General features: G+C 45.9%; 1 non-coding gene across 3 annotated transcripts in view; it reads right to left on the bottom strand.

Moving 5' to 3' along the window:
- The window catches only part of LOC101083932, a 76,304-nt gene that overhangs the window by 37,351 nt on the left and 22,558 nt on the right, over positions 1-16,395 (bottom strand). For 2 of the 3 annotated variants that reach the window (XR_006597380.1, XR_006597381.1), the window contains exons 2-3: positions 12,489-12,546; positions 10,253-10,367 (exon numbers count right to left, since the gene is read on the bottom strand). This is a non-coding gene — a transcript (DNA polymerase nu). The remainder of the gene's footprint in view (positions 1-10,252; positions 10,368-12,488; positions 12,547-16,395) is intronic. The other variant, XR_006597382.1, reaches the window with a different exon arrangement.

The following is a 16,395-nucleotide window of genomic DNA, read 5'->3' as shown; positions in this document are numbered from 1 at the left end:
GTTGATAAGTGATAGGATCTGGAGCTGAGGCTCTTTAGAACTCTGTCACACCAGCCCACAACTAATTAAGCTCAGCTGATCTCTTCCTCCCTGCTGTAAGACAGTCCTCCTCCACTGCCACTCTACCAGTGATGGGAGAAGCAATGGGTTTCTTCTTTTCTGTGAAGGGCTCATCACTGTCTGGAGCTCTGTTCACTTAGTTGTATCCTCAGCTCTCTGGTAAATTTAGAAAAACTGATTTTGTAATTTATTTATCTTGGTTTTATTGTTAGGGTTAGAGCAATAGTCTCTTGTGTTTTTTTGTTTTTGTTTTCTACATCTTAACTAAAAATTCATCCTTTAATGTTCTCATGAACTACAACCTAAAAAATAGCCCCACTAAGATAGGCACATGTTAGGACATCTAATCAGTATAGGATGAGGTATGCATCAGGAGAAAGGTGCAGAGGTCATGCTAACTCTTAAGGGGATGTGGCCTATAAACCTGGCTCCTCCATTATGTGGCAGTGTGACCCAGGACCCTAAACCACAAGGTTGCAAGAGGTTCTTCAGCACTGTTAATGGCAACCCAACAGAGACCCCAAAGTTGTTCTTGGCCTTCCAGGCACAGAAAATCTCAGGTGGTCATGGAAAGTAGGTCCGGAGTGTCTGGAACATGCATATAATTCTCTGTGACACTAGTCTGCTTACTCAGAGATTACTGATGCCTAGTATAAACCATTAATGAAGCTGACAGAATTGAGATGTAATTTCATCTTTAACGGAGGCATACCTAAATCATGGCAAAACAAATGGTTGCACCTGTGCTGTGTGGCGAGCACGGGCCAAGCTATGTTCAGAGGCCTCCACAGACAAGGGCTAGTTCTGTTTGTGCAGCATGTCCATCGTGGGTCAGGTGAGGCTCTGCCCCATGTGATCCACATCCTGTGACTCAGGAGTATATCCCAGCCCATATCTGGCACAGCGGTGGCTCTCGTGGCAGAGGAGGAAGAGAATATGGAGAACCATGTGTTGGCTCTTAAGATTTATACCCATTGGTGACAAACACAACATCATTTCCATTCCCACGCCACTGGCTGAAGCAAGTCAGTAGCCAAGACTGAGTCCACGGGCAAGGAAGCATACTCTCCCTCTTGGGAGGAAGACAAATAGTTTTGAATAATAATACACTGTACCGCAGTCCACCCTCCTGGTCAGACATATTTGCTCTCTTCCCTGTTGCCAAGGGTGACCGTTCAAAGTCCCATCTGACAGGGCATCAGGGTTTTTGTGATCATCTTCAGATCCGGTCTTACGTGGCTCCTCTTGCTCTGCAGGCTGATGGGCTACCTGTCCCACCAGGTGTGTGATGTGCCACAGCCAGGAAGGGCAGGGTGACCACAATAAGTAGACCCATCTGGATGAGGGGGGAGTGTGAAATGCACAGCAGTCAGCGGTCCACAGCATTGTCATTGGGCAGGTGCTGCCCTTCTCTGGGAGTGGAAGAGGGTCCTCAATTAGACCCTGAATCTGTTCCTAGGAATGTATTCCTAGTTCATTGTTCTGTGTGTCCTTTTATCCACTTCCTGGGATTTCCTTTTCTGTTATATTTCTTGGCTACATGTAAGAGGGCACTGAGAAATTTTCTTTCCCAGGGTGATGAGCGTATATCCCAGACTGTTGCTTCCCATAGAAGACGTGGGGCCCACGGGTTTAAATCTCAAACCATCACCGCCTCTTTTTACTCCAGACTGGTGGTCCTCGGGGAAGTACAACTTTCAGAAACATAATCAGTTCTGTTTGACTTCATTCAGTTCCATGTGCCAACAGACCCACTCATAATTCATTTGGAGAGGTATCCTCTCTCTAGACTTTATTGCAGGTACCTTGGCTTTACCAGGAGTTTGTGGGAAAGCCACTGCTGGTCTCTCTCTCTCTCTTTTTTTTTTTTTGGAGTTATGTGGTCTAAAACCTTATGGGTGCCATCTTGATTCTTTCAGAGGTGTTAACAGTAGGCATTAAGGCCACATCTTTCATTTGTTAAAGGCGGTGTTTTAATTGGCCTTTGTTTGTTCAATGGTTTAATTGGCCTTTGTTTGTTTTCAGATTAATCTTTCACTGGTTGGAGAGAATCATTTCTATATTCAAATGCCCAAGACTCCAATTTTCTGGAATCTCTATTCCCTTTCGTGCCTCCTTGTACACTGGCCAATTCTCTTGTTTCTTAAGCACCTTGTCGCATGCAGCAAAAGTGACCAGAACACGTTTTAGTTCTGTTGGCCACTCGGCCTAAAGCCTCAGGTAATTAGATGTTATTTGCCTCACAAATTATCACAAAAGACAATTTCACCAAATGTTATGCCATTTACCAAATGTCGTCCTCCAGCCTCCAGTAGATGACTCCTCACTGCCTGCCACCTCCCTGAGAAGCCAGTGCTACATGATTTAGGATTCCTTATACAACCTCTTACTTACGGCACCAAGCCCTATAGATACTATTAGACCAAGTGACGCTGCCATTATAAATTACTCCAAAATCTTACGGCCTACAGCAAGAATAGTTTGTCTTTCAGTCTCACTACGTCTTCCTTCCAGGCCCGTCCACCATGTATGATGCAGGGTGATGGAGAAGCCTCTGTCAGTGTCGCCAGCTATGGTGACAGAGACAAGAGAAATCAAGAGGAAGCATGTGCACTTTATTAAAGCCTTAGCTTAGGAGCAACACAAGTCACTTTTGCGTACATTTTATCAGCTAGAGAAAGTCACAGGCCCAAGTCTGTCATCTGCTGGGTAGCGAAGCACCACCTTCCCCCAGAGAAGGGAAGCGGCCCGCAATACTATCTACCACACTCACCTTACGAGAGACTGTCTCAAAAGAGCGCCCCAAAAAATCTTAAGAAGAAAAACTAATATATTCTGCAGTGAAAAAGTCTTTTTTAAGTTTCACTCTGAAAATGTTGAGTTGAATGCATAGCCAAAAAGGAACATTTTGTAAAACTTTTAGGAAACCACCTAACTGGGCAGATGAGTAATGATTACTGTACTATGGCATCTTCCTATGTGTGAACCAGACATTTACCATGTCGGGTCTTCCGTTCCACGCACAGTGTATCTCCCCACTTGCTAGGTCCTCTTGGACTTCTCTCACTGGCACGGTGAAATCTCAGACACGCGGCTCCTGTACATACTTTGCTAGCTGAGTACTTAAGTTTTTCTTATCTTTGGATGCTACGGATACTACTCCATTATCTTTGGAGTGATTTTAAAGTATATTGTCTTTGTTAGTTTAAGAGAGCAAGCATGAGCTGGAGAGAGGCAGAGGGAGAGAGAGAGAATCTTAAGCAGGCTCCATGCCGAGCGATGCAGGGCCTATCTTGGACCCGCAGTTCAGAACGGCTGTGTCTTCCATGAGCATTTGAAAGTGCTGAAGCTGGCCGCAGCAGCTCTAAGGTCTGACCTCGCTCCGATGTGACTCCAAGGGCAGGTTCCGGCTCTCAGGCTCTCTGGCTCTGATTGATCAAATTGCAGCTTTCTAGAGGATTTCTAAGATTTGTTCCCAGTCTCCATTTTATGTGTAATATATATATTTGATAAAAGGTTTTTCAAGGAAATTGTTAGTCTTTGAAAATGTTACTAAATATTCCAGAATATAATATCAACTTGCCCATTTGCTCTCTGAGTTTCAAACAATAGGACATTTGCATGAAACAAACATTTTTAAGAGTAGATTTGATCTTGCAGCTTTTTACCATGTGCTATTCTAGTCCTCTGTTTGGAACATAAAAGTCATTTCCACAGCAACTAATTATAGTATAAGTCACAAGCACTGGTTTATTACCACTGGTGGGGAATTAGAAGCGACCATCATGCAAATATTAAAAGCCTCTTAGTTTTGAAGTTCTCTCAAAAACTACCACAAGCTAATCAAGTGCAGAAAAGACACGTACAAGATCCAACGTAGACATGAACTTCTCAGGTTGGCTTTACGGGCAATCAGCTTAACATGAATCTGAAGAGAATTATTTTCTGCCCAGCACTTCGTACCTTTTTCAAAACTCAGCTGAGCGTATCTGTGTGGGTCTGTCCCTGGCTTCTCTTTCCTGCTGGTCTCTGCTAACATCCCACTCTCTTGATTTCCGTATGTCATATCTTACTATCGGCTAGTGATTCCTCCTACTTTATTCTTTGTCAACATTGTTTTAGCTATTCCAGGGCCTAGGCCTTTTCACATAAATCTTAGACTAAGTGCAGTTATGTCTACAAAACACTTTCTTGGATTTTAATAGGGATTGAATTAAGCCTATGGATGAATCTAGAGAGACCAGACGCATTTACCATGTCGGGTCTTCCGTTCCACGCACAGCGTGTCTCCCCACTTGCTAGGTCCTCTTGGACTTCTCTCACTGGCACGGTGAAATCTCAGACACGCGGCTCCTGTACATACTTTGCTAGCTGAGTACTTAAGTTTTTCTTATCTTTGGATGCTACGGATACGACTCCATTATCTTTGGAGTGATTATTTTAATTTTTTCTTTGGACTGATTTTAAATGGTATTGTGTTCGTTTGTTAGTTTAAGAGAGTGAGTACGAGCCAGGGAGAGGAGGAGGAGAGGGGGAGGGGGAGAGAGAGAGAGAGAGAGAGAGAGAGAGAGAGAGAGAGAGAGAGAAACTTAAGTAGGCTCCATGCTCAGCATGGAGCCTGATTGGGGCTCAATCTCATGACCCTGGGATTATGACCTTAGCTGAAATCAAGGGTCAGATGCTCAAGTGACCGAGCTACCCAGGCACCCCAGTACTGTGTTTTTAATTTGATTTTCTGCATGTTGTCAATTTATAGAAATGTAATTGGATTTTATATGTTGATATTGTGTCTTGTGACCTTGCTGAACTTACTAGTTCTAAGAGTTAAAAAAATTCTTTTCTAGTATGTTCTTTGGGACTTCTATACAGACAATGATGTCATCTGCAAATACAGTTTTATTTCCCCCTTTCCAATCTGTATACCATTATTTCTTTTTTCTTGTCTTATTCAATGGCTAGAACTTCAACATTCAGTAATAACAAGCTGTCCCTGATCTTAGGGGGAATGCATTCAGCTTTTCACCATCAAATGCTGTTAGCTACAGGTTTTGTGGAAGATGCTCTTTATCAAGTTGAGGGAGTTCACTTCTTTTTCTAACTTCCTGAGAGTTTTTATCATGAATGGATGTTGGATTTTGTCAAATGCTTCATCTGAGTCAACAGATATAATCACATTATTTTTATTCTTTAGTTTAATCACATAGTGAATTATATTAATTGATTTCCAAATGTTTAACCAGTCTTGCCTACCTGGAATAAATCCCACTTGAACATGGTGAATAATTATTTTTATACATTGTTGGATTTGGCCCGCTGATAATTTGTTGAGGATTTTAGCACCTAAGTTTGTGAGGGATATTGAACTGTAGAGGGTTTGAGTTTTTTTGTTTATTTTGTTTTTACTCTCTTTGGTTTAAGCGTTAGGGTAATACTGGCTTCACAGTATTGGGAAGTGTTCTTATATTTTCTAGAAGACATTATATACAGTTAGGTGTTTAATTCTTCTTTAAATGTTTGGTAAAATACTCCAGGGAAGCCATCTGGACCTAGGGGCTTTTTTTTTTTTAATTTAATTTTTTTATTTTTTTAAATTTACATCCAAATTAGTTAGCATATAGTGCAACAATGATTTCAGGAGTAGATTCTTTAGGGGCTTATTTTTACGAAACTTATAAATTATAAATTATAAATTCAATATCTGTAATGATTATACAACTATTCAGATTATCTATTTCATCTTAGTTGGGGTTTGGTAGTTCGTGGTTTTGAAGAAATTGGTCCATTTCTCCCAAATTGTTGAATGTTTTTAGCACAAAGTTGTTTGTTATGCTCCCTGCTGGATTTGTATTAATATCCTTTATTCCATTCCTGATACTGATGATTTGCATCCTGTTTTTATTCTTGTCAGTTTACCAATTTTATTGATTTTTTCGAAGAATCAGCTTTTTTTTTTAATGTTTATTTTTGAGAGAGAGCAAAAAAGCGAGAGTGTGAGTGAGGGACGGCGTCAGCATATTGTCAGCACAGAGCCTGACGCAGGGCCTGAACTCAGGAACCGCGAGATCATGATCTGAGCTGAAGTCGGATGTCTAACCGACTGAGCCACCCAGGCGTCCCTCAAAGAATCAGTGTTTGTTTCATTGGTCTTCTCTTCTGTTTTCCTAGTTTCAATCTTATTGATTTCTGCTCTTATCTTTATTAGTTCTTTCCTTGTCCTTGTTTTCCATACCTTTGGAGAAAGGGCAGGGGTGAAACTAAATCTATGACATGCTAAAAAAACCCGCTGTATTATGTTATATCCTAACCGAAGGGAGAGTGAGGCGGAAGAAAGGACATTCGGGAGGAAGACGGTGAGCACTTGTGCTCAAGGTGCAGAGGAGGGAAGAGAGGCAAAGATCAGGCACCCGAAGAGGCGCTCAGCACTGTCAGTCATCAGGGGACGTGAGTCAGAACCACAGCGAGACAGCACCTCACACCCACCAGGACAGCGAGGACCCAACAGACAGACAATAAAAGGTATCGGCGAGAACACGGAGAGAGCGGAAGCCCACGCGCTTAGGAGAGTGTGAAGTAGGATCACTACCTTGTTCCTCCAAAACTTAAATACAGTTGCCACTGAACTGTACGTTTTGAAATGGTTGAGATGGTAAATCTTATATTATTGTATTTTACCACAAGAAACAAAAGTTGAACAGAGAATCACTGTAGGGCCCGGCAATTCTGTCAGGTTAGAAATGAAAACATGTGTGCACACAAAACTTGTACGTGGACGCTCGCAGCATTATCATTCCTAACAGCCGGAAAAACCCACACAACGCCCGCCAGCTGTGAATGGCTAAACGGAAGATTATTTGCTCATTTAAACCGAAACATAGACGATACACTATTCCATATAAAGGGATATTATTCAGCCATAAAAAAGGAGTGAAGTGCTGATACTCGCTACCATGAGGATAAACCTTAAAAATATTATGTCTGGTGAAAGAGGCCAGACACGGGAGCCCACATATCGTACGGTTCCATGAATGTGAAACATCCGGAACAGACGAGTGTAGAGACAGAAGGTAGACTAGTGGTTTCCGTGGGGGAGGAAGAATGGGGGGGTGACAGGGATACAAGCGCAGCTTCTCTCTGGAGGGGTGGAAACGTTCTGGAACTAGGCAGTGGCAATGGTTGCAAAATCTTGTGAATGTACTGAAAACTGCTGAATTGTACACCTTAAAAGGGTGAGTTTTATGGTAGGTAAATTATATCCCAATTTTAAAAAGAACAAGGAGAAGGGCATCTCCCGACGCAGCGGGCCGGGAGAGAGCACGGGACTCGGAGGGGCCGGGGGTCAGTGACAGAGCCGCAGAGCCTTTGAGCTGGGGATTGCAGGTGGGGAGTGCCTGAGCCCACTCGTACTGTGGACCTCAGCGCCAACTGCACCCTGAAGGATGGTAATCATTGTCCTGGATGGAGGAGTTTCGGGCTTCAAACTGGAAGAAGAAAAACCTAAGTAGGTAAAGGGAAAGTTTATTCAAAAAAAGCAAAGGTGAGCCAGCAGTGAGGAAGAACAAGGAGTAAGCGTAGACCTCTTTTGTACCTAAACAGTAACTGAGGGCTTCATTGGGGTTGAAAATAGGGCTTCCCTGAAGCCACCCTAGACCGTCGTTGTTGTTGCCCTCAGTAGAGGGGAAGGTGGAAGTCGACAAGGGGACTCTAACACTGCTAGAGTAAAAATGGAAAATAAAGAGCCTGTGGATGAGGACTTCCATGTAAAGTTGTACTGGTCGTGCACTGCACAACCCTAGGAGGTGCCGCTCACAATGATGTGTAAATGAGTGGCATTTTCTAGAGATATGCCACGCACAGTCCTGATCTTGGCAATAGAGGATGCTTCCTCTTTTCAGACAGCAACGCTGAAGACTGGGAGAAGGGCACACGCTGACACTGAGGCGGAGCGGGAGGGAGTTCAGGGGCTCATCTCATGTCTGAAGGCTTCTTTGTCATTCAAGTAAAAGGTGAGGTTTTCTTTCAAGATTAGAGAGAAGAGCAGACGTTTGTGGCAAGTCTAAAAACATCTGGAGCAGCCAATGAGTAGAGACTAGAAAAGGTCCTTCTCAGGTCAGATGACCCAAACTTATGGTGCACTCACTCACCACCACTTAGTGGCTTCCTGCTGCACCCTGGGGGTGGGCAACAGGAGAGCAGAGAGTGGGATCACCCAGGGCCGGACACACCAACCAGGAAGGGGAGAAGTCAAGGGAGCGGCAAGTCCTCGGCGGGACAGCTGATGGGGCTCCGTGGGGAGGCGGGGATCGGTCCTTCCTCCACTGATCCAGTGGTCACCCAGCAGGGCCACACTGTGTGGCCTGGGGGTGAAGGGGGTGTGGAGGAGGAGTCTGGACTGCATCCTATGGAAGGACTCCCAGGAAGGGAGCGCAGACAGGAGAGGAGGGCTGAGCGGCCAGAGAGGAACCCGGGCCACAGTTTGGGGGGGAGGTGGGGTCTCGGGTCTCAGTATGAGGTAGCCCCGGAGGGGTGGCCAGTATGGGGGAGGCCCCGGCCTAGATGCTACAGATGGTACAGGGGACCCAGGCCCGGTGGCCAGACTGCAGGTCGCTGCTGGGAGCTGGCTGAGGCCATGACCGCCTTGCCCTATGGGGGGGGGGGGCGCCATGCCCTCCCCGCCCCCTCCTCCGGCCTAATGCTCTGCTGTTCCGTGGATTTTGTGACCTCCCCCTCGGATGCCATCATGAGCCTAATTCCCACAACCACTCTTCAGAATCCAGCTCGGCGTATACCTCCCTCCTCTTGGGTATACAAGAGTAATTTTCCCAATTTTTAAAATTCAAGTTAGGGTTGAAGTCTTGTGATGGTGGGGGCCTGGAGAGGAGATGCTTTCTGGCCAACAGGCTCCATGCTATTCCCTCATTCACCCAACAGACGCACACTGAGACTGCACACCTCACGGGGAGGCAGGGGGCAGGGCCCCCATAAAGGGACACTGAGGCAGGGACATTCCAGCGGGACAGGCCGGATAGACACCATGGATATTTGTGGTGACAGGGAGGTCAGGTCCTCGAGGAAAGTCATGGGGCTGCATGATGGGCTGTTGGGGAGTCACGGGGACACTCGGGGAAAGAGCTTCTCAAGCGAGGGAAGCAAAGGCCTGGGTGAGGCATGTACCTGGAGTGCCCAGGTGGGGAGGGGTTGGTGCCCGTGCTGGATGGGGGGCCGGCCTCGCAGGGCTCACACGACTTCGGAAAGGACCGTGAAGTGGACAGAGAGGGAAGTACAGTGGCCTGAGCACCCAGCCTTGGTGGAGCGGTGCCTCCAGGGGGGACTCCTGGGGGGAGCCAGGCCGAGGCAGGAGGGAAGGTGGAGCGAGCAGCTGCTGGTGGGGGGACGGAGAGCAGGGCGGTGGCCTTCCCGACAGGTGGCCACCCGGCGCCTCTCGCACCACATAGCAGCATCTCGGTTTAGCTCGAGGCAGGGTGCACCTGCCCCGGGGAAACTGAGTGCTCCTCCTTGTTCCGGAGAGGAGCTGCTACCTGCCTCCCTTGCAGCTACAGCCCTGCTCTGGAAAGGCTGCAAGGCAGCTGTGTGCAGCAGGGCCCAGGAGGGATTCCCTCCTGACGAGGGGAGCTCTGAGGGGGAGCCCCCACTTCCCTCTCGTCTCCTGAGAGAGGGGGCAGCAGGTACTTCACAATCGGGACCAGGAAAAGCTGACAGCCCGGGGAACACAGACACAGGCGTCTGAGACACTGTCCGGCCGCCCAACAAAACCTGAGGCCGTCGCCCCCAGAATTCTCTGTGAGTGTAGGTCACCATCAGGCAGGGACCGTCCCTTGTGGCCTGAGGTGCTCCCGGCCTGATGGGGTGGGAGTGCGGAGACAAGGGCCCGTGCCCAGCACAGTGCACGCACACCCCACGCACGTGTGGAGGGTGGCGGACTCCCACCCTGGACTCTTTAGTATCTCGGGTACATTCTCTAGCAAGGGGCTTCGTGTTTGGAGGTGAAGGGCATGGGTTCTTTCATAATTAGGGAAACTGGCATCCAGTTATCTACTCCTCCCTTCAAAGGGATCAACTACTACAGACACATAATTTCTTTCTTAAAAAATAGTCTTGGAATAACTTCAGGCTTTTGAAAACTCATGTCAGCATTCCTGCAGATCTGATAACATTGTGAGCTCATATATCTTACCACAGTGAAGTCAGGGTAGAAAATACATCATCTTTTTCAGATTCCCGGAATAGCTTCCAAAGTTCCGGATCCCCAGATAAGTGTGCAAGAATGCGCAATTCAATCTGTGAAAAGTCTGTGAGATAAGAGTCTACGCTAATTCGGAATCCACGAACAGCCTCTCGTCGTCGTACCCGCGGCCCAGCCCACCCTCAACTTTCCGTCCTCACTGTGGCCTCTCCAGTGACATCCCCCCACCCATCTGCCAGGTTCCTTTGGCCTCAGGGCCACCGGCCATCCCTGTCTCCGCAAGTCTAAGTAAGAGACTCCCCCCGCCCGCCTCTGTGAGGCCAGCAGCGCCTCGCCTGTTTATTCTGTACATAAGTGTGGAAGGGCCTGCTGTGTGCCAGGCTGTGCGCTTGGCATTTGTTAGGGAACAGAACAGACCAGCCTTTCTCCGCGGAGCCTACGTTCCAGGAGCAGGAGACACTGTGAGTTATCTAGAGCGTCGGAAGACGAGAAGTGGAAAAGACGGATCAAGAAAGGAGGTTGATGAGTGAGTGGGCCGTCGGTATACACGTCCCTGAGACAGTGATGTGTGAGCAAAGGCACAGAGGAGGTGAAGGAGGGAGCCAGAAGGTCTCTAGTGAAGAGGTTCCATGCTGGGCACGAGGTGGGGCTGGCCCACGTTGGAGGCCAGCACATCTGCAGCGAGTGAGCAAGGCAGGGAGCCAGGGTGATGAGGACAGATGGCAGGAAGGAGAGGCAGACGGGGTGGGGCTGTACAGGGGCATCTGGGGTCTAGACAGGGTGAGGGACCCTGGGAGCAGATCTGCTTCTATTCACTATGCACGAGAAATCTCTCCGCATAAATTTTTGCCTTAGGATTTATTTTAAAGAGTGAATTCTGTAAGTACTTCTGAAGTATTCGTCTCCAAACACATGAACTGTATGAGATGCATAAAGTGAGCTGCAGTGACACAGGGTGTCTCTCGGACATAGTCTGCCCGCACCTGCTGCCAGGAAGGTGTGGCCCCTGGGTGAGACCAACGTGCTCCTTGGGGAGACGGTGAGCCTTCTGCCTTCCGCACCTGAATTGTTCTTTTTTTTTTTTTTTAACGTTTTTGATTTATTTTTGAGACAGGGAGAGACAGAGCATGAACAGGGGAGGGTCAGAGAGAGGGAGACACAGAATCGGAAACAGGCTCCAGGCTCTGAGCCATCAGCCCAGAGCCCGACGCGGGGCTCGAACTCACGGACCGCGAGATCATGGCCTGAGCCGAAGTCGGCAGCTTGACCGACCGAGCCTCCCAGGCGCCCCCTGAATTGTTATTTCAAGGGCACTTGGCGAATCTGGACACGAGCTTCTTCACAGCCAGTTCTCACAAAGTTTATTCAAATATCATTCCAAATTTAAGAGTCCGGATTTCTGACTGCTGAATATATTTATTAACAAAATTTAGAAATATCATGGTACTGCTGAGAGTAAAGTGGATTTTCCGTTGTTAAAATTTTATGTTGTGTCTGGAATTCCTGGTGAGGAAAAGCTCAAAAACTACTGACTCTTGAACGTACTCCAGTTAAGAACGGTCTAGAGACTCCCTGAACCTCTCCGACCAGGAGACAGACTTTGGGGAAGCGCGGTCCTACGATGCACCAATGCGGTTTGAAGGGCGGCAGGAGGCAAAGTTGCTATGGTCGCCTCCGCGGTCCTGCTTAAGTGTGACTTCGTGTATTCGAAAAGGACCCCTCGTCAGGCTTCACTGTTTTGGGGGGACCCAGCAGAAGCAGCAGCTCCTGAAGCAGAGGGGGCAGGACCCCAGGGGGAGGGGCCACAGACCCTCCTTTGCTCAGGTTTGAGCTTTTTCTTTTTTATAAATGTAACCGGCAGCATTACCATGGAAGAGCTCAGAAGAAAGGTGTTAGCATGCTTTTATAAACATTTCCAGTCGTTTTCAGACTTCAATAAAAGCCACTTTTACTGTGTTTGTTTTTCTCCTCTATCGGGAAGCTGGTGAGGGAGAGATGGTGGGGGGGGGAGCTGCTTGCCTTGTCTAATTATCGTCTATTTTAACTCCCTAAAAGGGAGGTGCCGTATCAGTTTATTTTTCAATGTGTACTTAAATCCTGGTCATGCAAATACAGAGAACTTCAGGAACCAAAGAAATCAGTTCTACAGAAAAGCAATTATATACACTTGTAGGTTTTTAGAAAAATGTTACCCCAGACTTCAGCGAAGTAGAAAGAAATAGGTTACCTTTAAAATTCTGCGGTTTAGTAATCCGAATTGGGTGCTTGCAGATACCTTGAATATTCTGTGAATAAGAGGAGGACAGTTTTAGCTAAAATATCTACTCATAAATTAACCTGTATCATTTAATATTATTATTTATTATTGTTTTCATTTTTCTTAATGTTTATTTTTGAGAGGGGGGGAGGGGCAGAGAGAGAGGGAGACACAGAATCCGAAGCAGGCTCCAGGCTCTGAGCCGTCAGCACAGAACCCGACGTGGGCCTCGAACTCATGAGCTGTGAGACCATGACCTGAGTTGAAGTCAGACGCTCAACTGATTGAGCCACCCAGGTGCCCCTCTTGTTTATTATTTTTCAAGTAAGCTCTACACCCAATATGGCACTTGGACCCATGGCCCCGAGATCAAGAGTCACACGCTCAATCGACTGAGCCAGGCAGGTGCCCCCAAATCTGTATCACTTAAGGGCATTTAAAATGCATCATATTTTATCAAAATACCTAGTGCCAGTACATTATGCACAGGCATATTACTGCTCAACACAAGAGTCTAATACTGAAACATGACTCTGTTGAGTACACCACTAAGTATAGCTGGCAAATATGAGAACAATTCTTTTTGACTCTAGCCTGTGCAGCCCTTATTGTAATTATACACAGTAATGCTGTTAGCAGCAGCCCAAATTACAAACTTAGTTAAAATTTTCTATATAACATGCTAAATGTAGATTTCTGTGAAGTCTGTATATTGTAGTTTCCCCTTAAAAACATATTTTAAGATGAAAATCCTGGTCTCTCCACCCGTGTCTGGTGCTCTGGCACTCGGTACTGGCCTCAGTCTGGGCACGTGCAGCCACCCCGTGGCTGGTGGCCACTCTGTCCACACAGCTTGCTAAGCACCTTCACACCTTCACAACTTGGACTGAATGGCCGCTGACTTCTAGCCTGTCACTGCCATTCAAACTGAGAACTTCTGGAGCAGTATCCTTTTGTGCTCGGTAGTACCTTCCACAGAGACACCCTGCTTTGCCTGTGATGGAACTCGTTGGGCACTAGTTGGTCTACACTCCCTGACTACTCTGGTGAGGCTGCTGGGCATCTCAGACCCTGTGATTCAGGCCCAGCAACCCCAGGAGGCAGGCACCATCACCCCATTTTTTAAGGTGAGGATAATGAGGCCCAGAGGTATGAAGCTAGTGGCTCTCAAGTTTTCTGTACAACAGAATCACATGACATTTAAAAACAATACCAAATGTTCACACGGTAAGTTCAGTAACAGAATACAGACAACAGAAAACAAGAGCCAGTGAACTTAAAGACAGATCAACAGAAACTATCCAACATAGAGGAGAGAAGAAAAATGTTGGGGGAACATGAACAGAGGCGCAGGGACCTGTGGGATAATATCAAAAGTACAATATGATTGTGTTATTATTTAAAAATTTTTTTAATGTTTATTTTTGAGAGAGACAGAGAGACAGAGCATGAGTGGAGGGAGGGGCAGAGAGAGAGAGAGAGAGAGAGAGAGAGAGAGAGAGAGAGACAGAATCGGAAGCAGGCTCCAGGCTCCGAGCTGTCAGCACAGAGCCCAATGCAGGGCTGGAACCCACGAACTGCGAGATCATGACCTGAGCCAAAGTCACACGCTAAACTGAGCCACCCAGGGGCCCCTGATTGTGTTATTTTAGTCCCTGAAAAAGACTTGTGTACACACACACACACACACACACACACACACAAACCCTTAAATAATGGCTAAAAATATCCCAGATTTAGTGAAAAACATGTTTTTCAGATTCAAGAAGCTGAACAACCTTAAATAAGATGAATTAAAATAAAATCAGGCCTGGAAACATCACAGTCAAACTGCTGAAAACCAAAGATTAAGAACAAAGTTGAAAGCAGGCCAAGCAAAATGACACAGGACACGCAGAGGGGCGACCACGTGGGTGGCTGCAGGCCTTCCTGCTGGAGCCAGGCCCACGGACGACAGCGGGGCGGGACGCAGCTCTGTCAACTCAGAACTGCTCTTCGACAAACTGTGTCCTCCCAGAATGATGGCAAACTGAAGATACCCTTGGGCCAATAAAAACAAAGACAACGTGTCCTCTGGGCCTGCTCTGAAGGAGGTGCTAAGAAAGTTGGGGGCGCCTGGGTGGCGCAGTCGGTTAAGCGTCCGACTTCAGCCAGGTCACGATCTCACGGTCCATGGGTTCGAGCTCCGCGTCGGGCTCTGGGCTGATGGCCCAGAGCCTGGAGCCTGTTTCCGATTCTGTGTCTCCCTCTCTCTCTGCCCCTCCCCCGTTCATGCTCTGTCTCGCTCTGTCCCAAAAATAAAAATAAAAAACGTTGAAAAAAAAATTAAAAAAAAAAAAAAAAAAAAAAGAAAGTTGTTCAGGCTGAAGGGGAAGGTCCCAAGAAAGCCTGGAACTTGAGCAATGAAGTGAGCAACAGAGAGGCTCAGGACCCGGGGAAGCGTAACAGACTATTTTTTCCCAAGCTCTTTAGAATATTTACTACTGTTCAAAGCAAACACTATAACACTTTCTGGGGTGTTTATAGCGTGTGCAGACGTAACGCATAGCGGCGATGACAGAAGATGGTGTTTGTAAGTCTTCCACAACTTACGGAAAGTGGTAAAATGTTCCATGCAAAAATACACTGAAAATTGATATGTATACTATAATTCGGTAGCCATCACTAAAAAATATTACACAACGAGATGTAGCAAAAAATCCAATATACAAATTGAAATGGAATTCTAAAAATTATTCAGTAATTCAAAGAAGGTATGAAAGAGGGAACAGAAGAACAAAAACAGAAGGAACTAACAGAAAAACAAAATGGTGACCCAAACCCAACCATACCACTAATCACACTCAATTTAAATACTTTAAACACATCAATTAAAAACAGAGTTTGAGTACACAAAGACCCAACTATATACTGTCTACAAGAAATCTACTTTAATAAGATTTAGATAGATTACAAGTAAATGGATGAAAGAAGATATATGCCATGCAAACACTGATTAGAAGACATCTGGAGTGGTTACGTTAACATAAGACAAAGCATCATTCAGAAGGGAAAACACCTGTGTGAAGAAAACATCATGGAATGATAAAAAGGTAAATTTACAAAGAAATATAAATTCTAAATGTGCAGACATCTAACAACAGAACTTAAAAACACACAAAACAAGAACTGATAGGTTTGCAACAAGAAACAGACAAATCCACAATTACATTACAGGTGTAAACACCCCTCTCTCAGTAGTATGTAGAAATGTGGAGATAAAATCAGCAAGGATACAGAAGACCTGAGCAACACTGTCAACCAGCTTGACCTGACTGACATTTATAGAACACTATGTCCATAGACAGAACACCTATTCTTTTCAAGTGCACCTGATACATTGGTCAAGATAGACAACACCATAGCTTGTAAAACAAGCAGATTTAGAAGAATTCAAATCATTCAAAGTGTGTTCTCTGGCCGTAATAAAGACAAACTAAGAATTATCTGGAAAATTCACAAATATTTGGATATTAAACAACATACTTCTTAATTAGTCAGGAGTCAAAGTAGAAGTCTCAAGGGAACTTAGAAAATATATTGAATGGAGCACAGAAGAAAACACACAGTATCAGAATTCATGGCATGTAGCCAAAGCAGTACTTACAGGGAATTTTATAGCATGAAATGTTTATATTGGAGAAAAAGAAAGGCCTCAAGTCAATAATTTAAGCTTCTACCTTGAGGAACTAGAAAGAGAAGAGCAAATTAATTCTAATGCAAGAAACAGATAACGGAGCTGAAATTAATGACATTTAAAACAGAAAAGCAATACAGCTGACCCTTGAAAACATGGGCTTAAACTGTGTAGACCCACAAACACATGGGGTTTTTTGAA

This window comes from Felis catus, chromosome B1 (genome assembly GCF_018350175.1).
Source record: "Felis catus isolate Fca126 chromosome B1, F.catus_Fca126_mat1.0, whole genome shotgun sequence".
Lineage (NCBI taxonomy): Eukaryota > Metazoa > Chordata > Mammalia > Carnivora > Felidae > Felis > Felis catus.
This window is presented reverse-complemented; position numbering and strand designations above follow the sequence as displayed.